At 40.7% G+C, this 15,368-nt stretch overlaps 1 protein-coding gene across 33 annotated transcripts in view; it reads left to right on the top strand.

The window, feature by feature from the left end:
* Positions 1–15,368, top strand: part of LOC138757551 (uncharacterized) — a 172,523-nt gene that overhangs the window by 20,861 nt on the left and 136,294 nt on the right. For 2 of the 33 annotated variants that reach the window (XM_069925082.1, XM_069925081.1), the window contains exon 3: positions 14,211–14,307. The exons of 30 other annotated variants lie outside the window; for them this stretch is intronic. The gene's annotated coding sequence lies outside the window, so the exon portion shown is untranslated. Of the gene's footprint in view, positions 1–4,533; positions 5,021–14,210; positions 14,308–15,368 lie in introns of those variants that run through there. One more of the 33 variants, XR_011353687.1, reaches the window with a different exon arrangement.

Raw genomic sequence — 15,368 nt, 5'->3', positions numbered from 1 at the left:
CAGAACTGCAGATCAGATAAACTCAGAAGACGTCTACTGGAAAGAGGGAGTGAGTTGGAACTCACCGATGCTTTAACCATTGCTGCTGCATTAGAGGCTGTTGAAGGGCAATTTCATACCATGACCCTGAAAGACAACTCAAGTCAGCAAATTAAGAGGCTCTCACATCGCCATAACCAGCCAAGATATACGTCGAAACAGGACGTGGAGTGTTATCGATGTGGAAATCGAGGTCACTTTGGAAAAGACCCATATTGCCTGGCCAATGGCAAAGTTTGCAGAAAGTGTGGAGGTAAGGACCACTTTGCAAAGAAGTGCAAAAGCAAGTCCAATGCAGACCAGAAGAGGAAGAGTACAACTTCCAAAGGCAAAGCCTGGGGGAAAGGAAAGTATCCTGGAAAGAAAGATACCATTTGCCAGATAGACGGTGACGATGATGATACCCAGGAGGAACAGAGTTGTTACCAATTTACGTTGAATGAAGTACATCATGAGAAGGTCCCAGTGATCATTGGTGGAGTGACAGTGCAGGTCATTGTAGACTCAGGCAGTGACAATAATGTGATTGATCGACATTTATGGGAGAAGTTGAAAAGGAAAAAGATCATCTGTACCTCAAAGAAGTGTTCCAAGAAACTATATCCATACACAGCAACCAAGCCAATGCAGACCATTGGATGTTTTACTGCAACTGTTGAAGCTGGAGATAAGTACATGGAAGCAGAGTTTATGGTCATAGAAGAGAGGGGAGAACCATTGCTGAGTAGAAGCACAGCGCAAGACCTGGCAATACTTCATATTGGAGCTTGTGTCAATTCAATTCAGTCATACGAGGATATGAAGCAAGAATTCCCCGCAGTCTTCCAAGGAGTAGGAAAGCTGAAAGGTCGACAATTGAAGCTAGCGGTAGATGAAACGGTCAAACCCAAGGCACAACCAATGCGCCGAACTCCGTTTGGACTTTGTGGGAAAGTCGAAGCCAAAATTAAAGAATTGATTGAACAAGACATTATTGAACCGGTGGAACATTCGACACAATGGGTCAGTCCCGTAGTGATTGTGCCCAAACCAAAGGGTGACATAAGACTATGTGTTGACATGAGAATGGCCAATGAAGCTATAATTAGAGAATGACACTCTATACCAACAGTGGTGGAAATACTTCAAGAACTAACTACCAGCAAGGTATTCTCAAAAATTGATCTGAAATGGGGCTATCGTCAATTAGAGCTGGATCCAGGTTCCCGAGATGTAACAACATTTGTGACTCACTGTGGATTGTATCGTTACAAGAGACTATCATTTGGAATTAATGCAGCTTCGGAGATCTACCAGTATGAAATCCATCGAGTGATTCAATGCATTCCTGGAGTTGCCAACATTTCTGACGACATCATAGTCCATGCACCAATGAAGGAAGAGCATGACAAATGGTTGAGGTGTGTACTATCTAGACTACAGGAGACAGGCCTTACCGTGAATGGAAACAAGTGCCAGTTCGGTGTGTCAGAAATGGACTTCATGGGACACAGACTTACACGGGAAGGACTAAACCCTGCAGAGGCCAAGGTGAAAGCTTTTGCAGAGGCACGTGCTCCTCAGAACGCAACAGAGGTGAGGAGTTTCCTGGGATTGGTCAATTTTTGTGCAAAGTTCATTCCTAATTTCGCTAAAGTGGCAGAACCACTAAGGAAACTAACCAGGAAAGGTGTACATTTTCATTTTGGATCTGAGCAGAAGAAAGCGTTCACAGCGCTGAAGCAAAGCCTGACAGATGCAAAAACTCTTGGATATTACGATCCGGCGGCATCACCCAAAGTCATAGCGGATGCCAGCCCGGTTGGTTTAGGAGCCGTGATGGTCCAGATGCATGATGGAGGACCAAGAATCATTGTCTATGCCAGCAGATCATTATCAGATGTGGAAAGAAGATACTCTCAGACAGAGAAAGAAGCACTCGGACTTGTATGGGCCTGTGAGAGGTTCCATGCATATTTATACGGCATTGAATTTGAACTCATCACAGATCATAAGCCATTAGAGGTGATCTATGCACCTAGATCCAAACCATGTGCCAGAATAGAGAGATGGGTACTCAGACTACAACCCTACAAATATAAAGTAATCCACATTGCAGGGAAAGCAAACATTGCTGATCCGCTGTCCAGATTGGTGACGGTTGGTGGTCCACAATCCAAGTCAGAATTGGGAACAGAAACAGAGACCTTTGTACGCTTCGTAGCTATTCAGTCGACACCGAAATCTGTGACTACGAAGGAAGTCGAGAGAGAATCCGAACGTGATCCAGAACTCATGGAAGTAAGAGAATGCATACAGAGTGGACAATGGGACAAGTGTACTCACAAGGCTTACATTCCCATTAGAGACGAACTTTGTTGCATCGGACAGTGTGTATTAAGAGGTTGCAGATTGGTGATACCGCAAAGATTGAGACCGAAGATCGTATCCTTAGCGCATGAAGGACACCTAGGTATTGTTGGTACCAAGCAAAACCTCAGGACCAAGGTATGGTGGCCAGGTTGTGATAACGACGCAGAGAAATTTGTTAAAACTTGTCATGGATGTCAAATCACAAGTAGGAGTAATCCACCAGAACCGATCCGGAGTATGCAACTCCCGACAGGACCATGGATCGACGTAGCTGTTGATTTTCTTGGACCTTTACCGACGGGTGAATCAATTATGGTAGTGATAGATTACTACAGCAGATACTATGAGTACGTGGTGTTGAAGTCCGCAACTACTGAAAAAACAATACAAGCATTAGCAGAGATATTCGCAAGATATGGATTACCTGTTACATTATACTCTGACAATGGTCCACAATTAATTTCAGAGAAATTTGCGGAATACATGAGGACCTCAGGTATCCACCATCATAAAGTAACTCCGAAATGGCCGCAAGCCAACGGGGAAGTAGAGAGACAGAATCAGCCCATTGAGAAACGATTGAGGATTGCACACGCAGAAGGACAAAATTGGCGAGAAGCATTGCTATCTTATGTGGCTGTCTATCGAGCAACGCCTCATGCAATCACTGGAAAAAGTCCTGCAGAAGCATTTTTTGGGAGAAAAATCCGCACAAAAATGCCAGAAATAAAGGAAATCCGAGACGACCAGGAGATGAGGGACCACGATGCTGAAAAGAAAGGTGCAGCAAAGCTGTACACAGATTCGAAATGTGGAGCCAAGTACTCAGACATCATGCCAGGAGATAATGTTCTAGTGAGGCATGTAACTGGTGGTAAGCTAGACACACCTTATTACCATCAACCCTATACTGTCGTATCCAGAAGTGGCGTATGGTGACAGTCAAGTCTCCGACTGGAGTCCTGTATAAGAGAAATGTATCATGTGTAAAAAGGTACCAGTCCAGAGATACATCTAGTGAAGAGGTTGAAAGGCCAATACGAGATGCTGAAACTGAGAGACCTGATGATGTTCCAGAGGCAGTTACCAGCACTCCTGATGAAGTGACTAGAGCGCCAGAAACACCCGAAGCCGTGGTGAGCAGTATTTCCGACGCCGAGAGTGAACAACCGAGAAGCGACGACAATATCGCAGGCAGGCCGAAACGAAACTGGAAAGTGCCCAAACGATACGAAGACTTTGTGCCATAGTTTTAATAAGAACTTTGGGACAGTATTTTAATCTTATATCTTAAAGTGCATGTATGAGTGCTGTAGGAAGTAAATTTTCTGTAGTTGTTATAGTCTTACCATCAGTTACGATGTTTGTATGTTTCCGAGGGATATTGGTAAGTGAAGGTAAAGTTTATTTCTGATTAAAGGAGGGATGTCATGATAATGAATATGTATGAGATGTACCGGAAGTCACGTGGTATGAGAGATAAGATAAGAGCACAAGCAGGAGAACAAAGGAAACTGGAGAATAAAGCCACTGAGAAGCTTACCTGATAAAACTTGTGTTCGATGTTTTATTAACTTCACATTTCGGGCCACAAATGTGACAGTGCTGACTTATTGGCCTTTTTATCCAGCTCACTAATGTGATATTGTCTGCAAATGTGTAAATGGTGTTGTTGTACCGAGCCACACAATCAAATGTGTAAAATAAGTAGAACATGGCTTAAGTATGCACCCTTATGGTTCGCTGGTGGTGACAGACATTGTGGATTGATTGGAGTCTGGAGGTGAGGATATCTGGGATCCGATTCCACAGAGGAGTATTGAGGTTCAGGTCTTGGAGTTTGCTGATTAGATTTGAGGGGCTGATAGTGTTGAAAAAAATGATTATGTACCGTGCGTTGTGTGTGCATGTGTGTACACTGTGGTCCAAAGAAATAATGTGCAATCTTTTTGAACATATACAGTCAGATGATAATGAACTTGAACTTGCATTAGGAATTATAAGGATAGGACCCGGACTGGTATGTTGCACCTATCTGTAAAGTTAGAGTTGAATAGTATTGGTATCTTTAAAATGCCAAATAAGCATAGGATAGAGAATGGAACAACAACAAATTCCATTAACATCAAACTTTTCACACAGGAGAAGCATCCCAAACCACTTTGCAGGAGGATTATCAAACCAAAAACATGATGCTGCATAGTGTAAGGAGACATCACAGTGGACAGTTGAAGCTTTTGACAGCCAGGTCCTTCATAAAGGAAGTTGTAAGAGGAAAAGAGACAGCCGGATACTTTTACCTCCCACAATCAGTGAAATTTTGGGGATCTCCACTAATGTCTACAGCTCAATGTGATTAACCTAGTCCTGATAATTGCCTGACTTGTCAGATTCATTGCTCTGGAATAATTTGGGTGCAATTCTATCTTGAGATTCATGTGTCCCATTCCTCCATTTGAACTCTAAACGAATATTTGTTATGGACCATGCTGTTTGTTTCAGTGTCAACAATGTGAAGTCTGTGGTGCCAATCAGTGTCCATGTCAATTTGGAATAAAAAAAATAGGATCTGGTTCCAGGCCATTCCAGTCGGAAATAAAATCTTGGCAGTAAGCTCAAAATTAAATGGAGAGGCAAGTCAACCAAATGGTCTGCTGGAATTGTAATTAGACTACAAGAACACACTTGCATAATCATCAAAGTGTCATGAAGTAAGTCATAGTACCCTAGAGAAGATCATCCATAATCTTAGAAACAGGTATGATGTATTTTCAAGAATGTGGAATTCATACCTAAGGTACATTAGGGTAAATTTCAGGTTATTTATCCTTTGATGGGACTGGGGTTTATCCTAGATGAAGCCAATCTTTTCTTTTTCTTATTCTTTCTGTTTTCTTATATTTTCTTTTCTTCTTTCTTCTTGGGGAAGGGGAAGGTTGCTCTTATTTTGTCCTTTCTCTCCATTATCTTTTTCTCCCTTTGGTTCAAACATGGACATTGAATTTTCAGTTTTGTAATATTATTGTAATTTTTCTTTCTTTATAATAATTGAATCACATGTTGACTCTTTTCTCACTTTCTTTAATATTGACATACGGATCAATATTTGTATCATTTTGTTAATATAATTGATATTGATGTCTTTCCTTTTGATTATTCTTCATTTGATTGAAAATTTTCAAAATAAAATATTCAAAAAAAGTAAGTCATAGTAACACAATGCTGGAGAAAGTGGATGAGGGAGGAAGGGAGGGAGACCAGGAAACAAGGGGAGGGAATTACTTCAATCATGGGGTCTGCAGACATTCATGTTTTACTCATGAAGTAATGCCCATTAATGAACATCTGATCTTGGCAAAGTAATTTTGAAACATGTCAATTGAAACCTGAAAACTCTTCAGTATGTTTATGGTAATACCACCCTATTCCTGCTAAGAATCTTGGAGACAATGTTCAATCAGCAAGTTTTAATTGGTACCCAATTGAACACCATTTTGAATATTGTGTTTAGTTCTGGTCACCTCACCTCAGGAATTATGTGGATGCTACAGAGAGGGTGCAGAGGAGATTTACCAGGATGCTGCCTAGATTGGAGAGCATGCCTTGTGAGGATAGGTTGAGGGAACTTGGTCTTTTCTCCTGGGAGTGATGGAGGATGAAGGGTGACCTGATAGAGATGTAAAAGATGATGAGAGACATTAATTGTGTCGATAGCCGCAGCTTTAATTCCCAGGGCTAAAGTGGCTACTACCAGGGGTCATAGTTTTCTGGTGCTTTGGGTAAGTTCAAGTGGTGCAAGAGGGAGAATTTTTACACTGAGATTGGTGGGTGCATGGTATGTGGTGTCAACAAAGGTGGCAGAGATAGGTACAATAGGACCTTTGAGAGAATATTAGATGGATCTGCCTGCTGTAAATTGATGAATGTTAATTAATGCCTCCGTGCCTTGCTGCTTTGTATAAGAATGCAGAAGGTTGAAAACATTCAGAGAAGTGAGGGGCCCCATGACATGTGTTGCCAGGCAACCCCAGCTGAGCTAGTAAATTTTCATTAGCTTGAAGATTCCCAGATCATGAGACCTGTGAGACCAATGCCTGAGGAAAGGGGGAACTTATTTCTGTGATTAGTCCAAAAAATTACACAATTTGTAGATGATTTCTTCTGGTTATCCACCCAGTAGGATGATGGCTCCATTCAGTCAGTTTGTGGGGTTTGATATGTGTGGCCTGGAGTGGGTCTACAGGCTGATCCTTGACAGGTACTGCTTGAATCCATGTCCGACTACTCTCCCCTGCTGCCTGCAGGCAGACCTGTGACTACAGTTCCCAGCTGGTCAAGCCTATTGCTTTACCACTTGTCCATCACTGCAGGACTTGGGTGTGTTGAGGACACCCTACTCCTCAGAAAGGAACAGTGTGTGAATGAATGGAGTTTAGGTGAGTAGCAGGTTGCACAGGTCCAGAACCACCCTCTCGACATCCCCTCCTGGATCCAGTACCATGGTGAGGTTTAAAATGGCTGGCGGAATTTCTGTTGCAGTGAATGGCCAGACCAACCTTTGATGTAAGGGATGCCCTTTCCGCTCTTCACAGTATATGCTTGCTAGATAGCTGCTGACCCTACAAGAGGGTTCGTCCGCCCTTTGACACATCTTGTTTTTCATCCTGCAAGGTGTCTAGTCACCTTTCGCACCAGTGACTTAATGCTGTTAAGTAATGCTTGTGACATCAGAGAAGCCTGTTTTGTGATTGGTTAACATAAGGTTGTGGCAGGGATACAAGCCCATGCTTTGTATATTCAGGGATCTCCTTGATCTTCTACTCAGGTGACAGGCCTCCCACAGGCCTGTGTAAAGAATAAAGGAAAAGTTAAAGCTAAAGGAAAGTCTGAGTCCTTCATTCCTCAGGATAGTAAACTGCTGATTGCGACCTCATCCCAAAACCTGGATCAAGGATCGACATGACCCACCACAGTACATGGATATGGTGAACTGCTGAACTGCATTGTATTCCTGATTTCCTAATTACCTGGCTCTGCCCCGTACTGTGACTGTACCTGCAGCCCTTCCCTCCTTTGACCTTGTATAAAGCCTCCATCACCCTGACACTTCCCCTGAAAGCCTAGGTCACGACACAGGATGAGGTCCTTGTCCATTGCCTGTAGATCAGTGAATCAGTCTCAGCTTCTTGAGTTATTTACTGCGCGTCAATGGAGCTGAGAAAAATGGAGGTATGAAGTTGGGAAATTCTAGGCAGTTGTTAGAGTAGGTTATCAAGTCAGTACAACACAGTGGGGCAATGGGCCTATACTGTGCTGTAGATTTATAGGTTCTATGAATGCTGTCAACAGACTGAATGTAATTTGAGCTTTGTAATTTGAGACTCACTCCAACTATCATTCGATTGCCCACACAGATTCCACCTCATAGTATTATATATTTCTGCAGCATGGAAGCAGGTTCTTTAATCCACCTTATCCATGTTGACCAAATTGTCTATCCGAGTTAGTCCTATGCGCCTGCATCTGGCCCGTATCTCTCTAAACCTTTCCTATGCATGTATTTGTTTAAATATCTTTTAGGGATTACAATTGTACCTGTCTCTTTCATTTCCTCTGCCAGCTTGCTCCAAATTCAGCCCTACGAGTTTGTTCCACCCAATTTACACCCCATAAACCTACACCCTGGTATGTTTTCAAAGGGTGGGAGAAAACTGGAGAAAATCCAGGGAGAACGTACAAACTCTTTACAACCAGTGTGGGATTTTAACCCAGGTCCAGTCCCAATTGCTGGTGCTATAAAGGTGTTGCGCTAACTGTTACACCAACCATGCCACCCTTTGTGTAAAAGAAATTTCCCTTAGGTTTCTCTTAAATAATTCTCCTCTCACCTTAAAATATATGTCTTCTGGTTTCTGGCTCCCATGTTTGTGGGAAAAAGACAATTTACCTTATCTGTGCCCCTCTACTCAATGGTCAGAGGTAATAGGTTGAAGATCACTTCCCCTTTGCTAATCAAAATAAGACTCACCCACAGACAGCCATCTTCTGATTTGTCATCCTCCTCTCTTGAAGTCACTTGATACCTGGGCTGGCCTCTAGCCCCAGGAGTATAAAAAAAAGTAGCATGTGCAAATCTCTTTGTTATCCCGAACTTGTTCCTGGCTGTGGTCAAGAGGACCAAATATGAGGTATGTGCCATACAAACTCGGGGGTAGTCAATTGTGGTGTGCCCCTGGGGGACCACCATGGTTCACCTGGTTTAATTTGTACATTCAAATCTGTAGCTATATAGCTTCTTTAATCCTGTGCCCTGCAAGTACATCAGGGAGTGGCAGATACAGTTTGTTCTAACCCTCAGTAGTTCTAAATGCCTTCTCTGATGTTTGTAGATTAGTTACCTTGCACGCTTGCGAGATCAGACCCTTTGTATCTGGTTTCATATTTATTCCCGGTAGTAAATGAAATTTGAGTTTTGATACTCTCATATGTCCAGGGTTGTAAGTCTTTGAAACCTTTGAATCTCACCTGAATCCTCACCACCACAGCCACTCATAATTTTATGAACCTCTATACGGTCCACCCACCTTGGCCTTCTGAACTCTAGATAGGAAAGTCTATCCAATCTCTCCTTGTAATTCAAGCCTACCAGTCTGTTGACATTCTTCTAAATCTATGTAGCATGGCATCATTTAAAAAAAAATTGAGAAGCTTCCTATTAAGTGATATTTTTTCTATGTTGAAAAGTTTGGTATGAATGAAGTCTTCACAGCATGCATAACATTAATCATTTGGCCCAAACCATCATTGCAAAATATGCTGAGTGTAGCAGTTAGCTCAACACTATTGCAGTGCCAGCAACCTGGGTTTGAATTCGATGCTGTCTGTAAGGAGATTTTATGTTCTCCCCATGTCTGCATGAGTTTACTCCAGGTGATCATTAAGGTGATGATTTTACTGCTAAAATCTGGATCATCTGGCTAATGTTTGTTTCTCAGTAACACTGTGGCAAAGTCACTTTAACTGCTTATGTTGACTGTTAATGTCGATGGGGCGGCAGGAGTGGGGGGAGGGAAAGAAATAGTGCATTGGAGAATGAGCAGTGTATTCCTTCCAGGTGGTGTGCACAGAACCTTGGCCCTATTAGAAAACAGTTTGAAGGAGATATTTTGAATTGCATATGGTAATAACTGAGTTTTTTCCAACATATCGTCAAATGCTAAAATTGGGAATATTAAGATTGCATTTATTCAATTAAATGAAGTTCAAGGATTTGTAAGACTTTCATTTTGTTCAAGACAGAGTTGTCTAACTGGAAAGGCAATAATGTCAGAGGAGTTATAGTAGAGGTGCAGATTCCCTGAGATTATAAATGGATGGTTTTGCTTCGATAACAATTCACATATATTGAAAAGTACAATGTAAAATTATTCCTGGTGTTTGCTGAAATCTTTGGTCCCCAGAATACAATTAGAGCTTCATTTTTTTCCTTTTTGCAAGGACATATTGAGGGATTCAAATGGTACTAGAAACAATGTTTTTGAAGAATACCATCGGGAAAAAGCTGTTCCTGAACTTAGAGATTTTGGACTTCAGTCCTTTGTACCTCCAACTCCATCATATTGTTTTCTGAAGAATGGAAAGCAGAAACTTTGCAACAAATATATAAATGCACAAGTTAGATTGATTCCCTTGGATCTACTTTCCATGTTTCCTTCCACCTCTGCTATATTTTGCCTACAGTTATTACATTTATTGTATCATTTCCCCATTTGGCCAGCAGTACATCACTTTACCTTGTAATTACTCATGCACAATGGTGACACTCTTGATTGTCTAATAGACTCAGGGAGTACTGATAGCTACATCCACAAGAGAGTTGCCAGAGCCATGACTATTATTTGACCACCTCATCTTTGTCTACTTCATCCAAGATAGTTTTTTACTATCTTGCAAGATAGTTTTTTACAACAATATGTAGAGGTGCCAACCAGAGAAGGAGCAGTTTTAGATCTACTGTTGGCAAATGGGATGGGTCAAGTGACGGAGGTTAGTGTTGGCGAACACTTCGGGTCCAGTGATCATAATGCCATCAGCTTCAATGTCATTATGGAAAGAGAGAAGTCAGGGCCAAGGGTTGAGGTTTTTGACTGGGGAAAAGCTAGATTTGAGGAGATGCGAAAGGACTTGCAGGGTGTGGATTGGGACAATTTGTTTTATGGGCAGGATGTAGTAGAGAGATGGAAGTCTTTTAAAGATCAGATTTTGAGAGTGCAAAAGCTTTATGTTCCTGTTAGGTTAAAAGGAGGGGCAAAAGGTTTGAGAGAGCCGTGGTTTTCAAGGAATATTGGAAACTTGGTTCGAAGAAAAAGGGAGGCATACATTAGATATAAGAAGCATGGAGTTAAGGGGATGTTTGAAAGATACATTGAATGTAAGAGGAATCTTAAGAGAGGAATTAGGAAAGCTAAAAGAAAGTATGAGAAAACTATGGCAAGCAGGGTGAAAACTAATCCAAAAGAGTTCTACAAATATGTTAATGGTAAAAGGAAAGCTAGAGACAAAATTGGTCCCTTAGAGAATCAGAGCGGAAAACTGTGTGTGGAGCCTAGAGAAATGGGGGAGATATTGAACAGTTTCTTTTCTTTGGTATTCACTAAGGAGAAGGATATTGGGAGATGTGAGATAAAAAAAAGCAAATTGGGTAAATATGGGGAATATAGAGATTACAAAAGATGTAGTTTTAGGGCTTTTGAAGAATATAAAGGTGGATAAGTCTCCGGGACCAGACGGGATCTTCCCCAGGACATTGAGAGAAGTGAAGGAGGAAATAGCAGAGGCTCTGGCGGTAATTTTCCAAATGTCATTAGATATGGGGATAGTGTCGGAGGATTGGCGCATTGCGCATGTGGTTCTGTTATTTAAAAAGGGTTCAAGGAGGAAGCCTGGCAACTATCGGCCTGTAAGTTTGACGTCTGTGGTAGGTAAATTAATGGAGAAAATTCTTAGAGATAGTACTTATAAACATCTGGATAGACAGGGTCTGATCAGGAGCACTCAACATGGATTTGTGGGAGGAAGGTCATGTTTGACCAATCTGATTGAATTTTTTGAAGAGGTGACTAAGAATGTGGATGAGGGTAGCGCAGTGGATGTTGTCTATATGGACTTCAGTAAGGCCTTCGATAAGGTACCACATGGAAGGTTAGTTAAGAAGGTGCAGTCTTTAGGTATAAATTTTGAGATAGTCAAATGGATTGAACATTGGCTGAAAGGGAGAGGCCAGAGAGTGGTAGTGGATAATTGTCTGTCAGGTTGGAGGCCGGTGACCAGTGGTGTGCCTCAAGGATCTGTATTGGGCCCATTGTTGTTCGTTATATACATTAATGATCTAGATGATGGGGTGGTAAATTGGATTAGTAAATATGCAGACGATACTAAGATAGGTGGAATAGTGGATAATGAAGAAGGTTTTCAAGGATTGCAGAGGGATTTGGGCTGCTTAGAAAAGTGGGCTGAAAAATGGCAGATGGAATTTAATGCTGATAAGTGTGAGGTGCTTCATTTTGGTAAGAATAATCAGAACAGGACATACGTGGTAAATGGGAGAGCATTGATGAATACAGAAGAGCAGAAAGATTTAGGAGTAACCTTCCCTGAAGGTAGAAACTCACGTGAATAGGGTGGTGAAGAAGGCTTTTAGTATGCTGGCCTTTATCAATCATTGCATGGAATATAGGAGTTGGGAGGTGATGTTGAGATTGTATAACACGTTGGTGCGGCCTAATTTGGAGTTCTGTGTGCAGTTCTGGTCGCCTAATTATAGGAAGGATATAAACAGAGTGGAGAGAGTGCAGAGAAGGTTTACCAGAATGTTACCTGGGTTTAAGCATCTAGAGTATAGGGAGAGATTGGACAGATTAGGTCTTTATTCTTTGGAGCGTAGAAGGTTGAGAGGGGATTTGATAGAAGTATTTAAGATTATGAAAGGGATAGACAGAGTGCATGTGGATAGACTATTTCCGTTAAGAGGAGGAAAGATTAAAACAAGAGGACATGAGTTAAGAATTAAGGGGCAGAGGTTTAGAGGTAACATGAGGGGGAACTTCTTTACTCAGAGAGTGGTAGCCGTGTGGAATGAGCTTCCGGGAGAAATAGTGGCGGCGGAGTCAATTGTATTATTTAAGAAAAGGTTGGACAGGTATATGGATGAGAGGAAGATGGAGGGTTATGGGCATTGTGCAGGGAGGTGGGACTAGAGAGGGGTGTTTGGTTCAGTGCGGACTAGAAGGGCCTAATGGCCTGTTTCCGTGCTGTAAATTGTTATGTTATGTTATGTTATCAACTGGCACTTCAATTTTATTAGCAGAAACTCATGGTACAATAATGAAAGACAATAGGTGCATACACAGTTATACCCAAGGCGAGTGTTCTTAACAGTAGAGATAATGCACAGCCAATGTTAGTACAGCAAGGCTCGCCAGAGTGGAGACAGGCAGCTTGGCAGACATTCACCACGCACACCATGTCACAACTCTTCCCTTTGTTCTTCCTCAGTACCATTTTCTAGCTTGGAACCTGTCCACTTTAATTACCATCTACCCTGACGTAACCTCATAGTTGTGAGGCAATAGCTCTCTCGTTCCTCTGATTATCGTCGGACCTGACTTGCTGAATTGGTTCTGTATTGGTGTTAGATTCAATGGCCCAAGCTGACCATTGAGGTAATGTCTAGATTTTTGCCATGCCTATTCTGAAGGTCCAATTCAGACAGAATTATTTTTATTTTCATAGATGGAAAAAGTTTAAAGGAGTCATGTTCTGCATTTTGGTTTTTTTTTTCCCTGATTCACAAGAATTGATAACAATCCATGAGGCCATAGTAATATAATCACTCTTAATAGTCAACAAATGGAGAACCATTTCAATTCCAACTTCTGGTGGGTGGGTAAATTATGATCCGGCATGATCAATGAGAATCATGATTAACAAGGTTGATACAAAAAGTCTGGAGATATTATCAGAAAAATAAAAAAAAACAGTAAACTCCTGTGCAGCTTTAAATGATTAAATGAGGGAAGATTTCTTTTAATAGTCATTGGTATGCTTGAAATGAACAGCTGAGGTTGTAGAGCACATTAAAAGAATTTTGGGATTGATTTTATCTAATGTTTCAATGTTTCACCACAACCCTTCTTGGCAGAAAGAATGTGGCAAGGAGCTGTCAACACATTAATATCAAAGGTTTCATCCAAAATTAACAGGTTGGGTGAGTCTATGGTAATAACCTTAATATGTGGACTTGCCCTTCACATCTTCCTCCAGGTGGCACAATCACAGAAGAATTTCACAAACTCCACCTTTGACAATTATCCTTACTACAATGTGATATTCAGCATTCATTCATGTTTTCAGAAGGAGGAATAATAAAGTACCAAGTTTTTCTCAGGACTAAAGATTTTCTACACCTTAATGTCATTAGATCCACTTTCTATGTGTACACTTTGCCGACAAGACAAAAAAAGCATTTCATATATTGTTTGGATTTGATACACATGATAAGAACAACTTGAGTGCTCTTTTCTCGGAGATCTAATCTAAGATGGACAACTGACATTGTTTGTGAATCTCTGTCTATATTAAGTAAAAATTTCACTTATTGGCCTCTCGGTTAAATGTGATAGACATGAAAAGTGTCCTGCAGTTAGTGTACTGGAGAATTTTATCTTATTTATTTGCAGTGGATTTGAATCAAAGATTTAGCAAGTATCTTATTTTACTCACTTCCAACTTTATTATGCATACCCTTCTTAATTTTCCAGAAACATATAAAGATAAAATTATGCATATACCAACGAGCTGCATCACAGCATGGAGCATGTATATACCTGAAGAGAAAAATTATCAGTCTTAAGCAAAGTAAGAAAAGTTAATTGAATAAGATGTTAAATCAAGTGCTGCTTCTATGAACAATTGCAGGGCACAAAGAAATTGAATCCTTCTTTGCAACTTATTCCATAATTAGATTATTATTAAATTGTTGTAATAACAAACCACATTCACACAGAACAATTATATTCATAATTCCCTGAGGCCATTCATTAGTTTGCCAAAATTATCAACAAAATTAGTTAACAATCTAATTGCAAAACTAAGAATATCAACGGAAGAATATATTTTGTCACGCTAAAGTTCTGTTTAAAAACTCGACGCATTGTCAGCTGAATAAGCACTCCATACAAATATTGAGAATTTACACCATGTTCAGTCTATCTTGATCTGTTTGTGTCACTTGGAGAAATACTTGTGAAATTTATCCTGTGTGAAGTGCATATATTGAGAGTTCTGAAACTTGGACTTGTGTGTCCTAAACATCTTCTCGCTATTACAGCGGGAAGGCCTAGTGGGCATGCTGATCTCAGCAGTAAGATTCTCGCTGTGCATTTTTATCATATGGCATTCTGCATCCACTAATTAATAGACTCTTCCTTGATGTTATCAGTATGCTAAGAATGGCTCAGGCCAGCATTAAAACCGATGCCAACTTTGGGATTTTTTTGAAAGACATCCATCATAAAGAGTAAATCCTGAATTTTCAGCTCTCTGTAAATATTTATAATGTGAACCTTCTATAAATTAATTTGAAAAAAATTACAATTGTAGATAAAACCTTCAGATGCTGGAAGTTTGAAACAAAAACAAAAATTAAGTAGTATATTTGTGGTGAGAAGCAGGTGACATTTTGGTTTAAGAAGCCATCAGAGAACTGGAAAAGTAAGAAAACAAGTGTATTTTAAGAGGGAACAGGGTAGGGCTATCTGTGATAGCGGGAAGGCCAAAGTTGTCATGAGAATAATTAGATTAAAAACTGGCAGTTGAAGAGAGAAGCGAGAACAAAGGAAACAGAGTGAAATGAAAAGACAGAATAATATGGATAACTTTTTGAAATTAATAAATGCAATACTGAATCCTCAGTCTTC

Source organism: Narcine bancroftii, chromosome 3 (assembly GCF_036971445.1).
Source record: "Narcine bancroftii isolate sNarBan1 chromosome 3, sNarBan1.hap1, whole genome shotgun sequence".
Taxonomy (NCBI): Eukaryota; Metazoa; Chordata; class Chondrichthyes; order Torpediniformes; family Narcinidae; genus Narcine; species Narcine bancroftii.
Note: the sequence above shows the minus strand (reverse complement) of the source record. Positions and strands in the feature narration are given on the sequence as shown.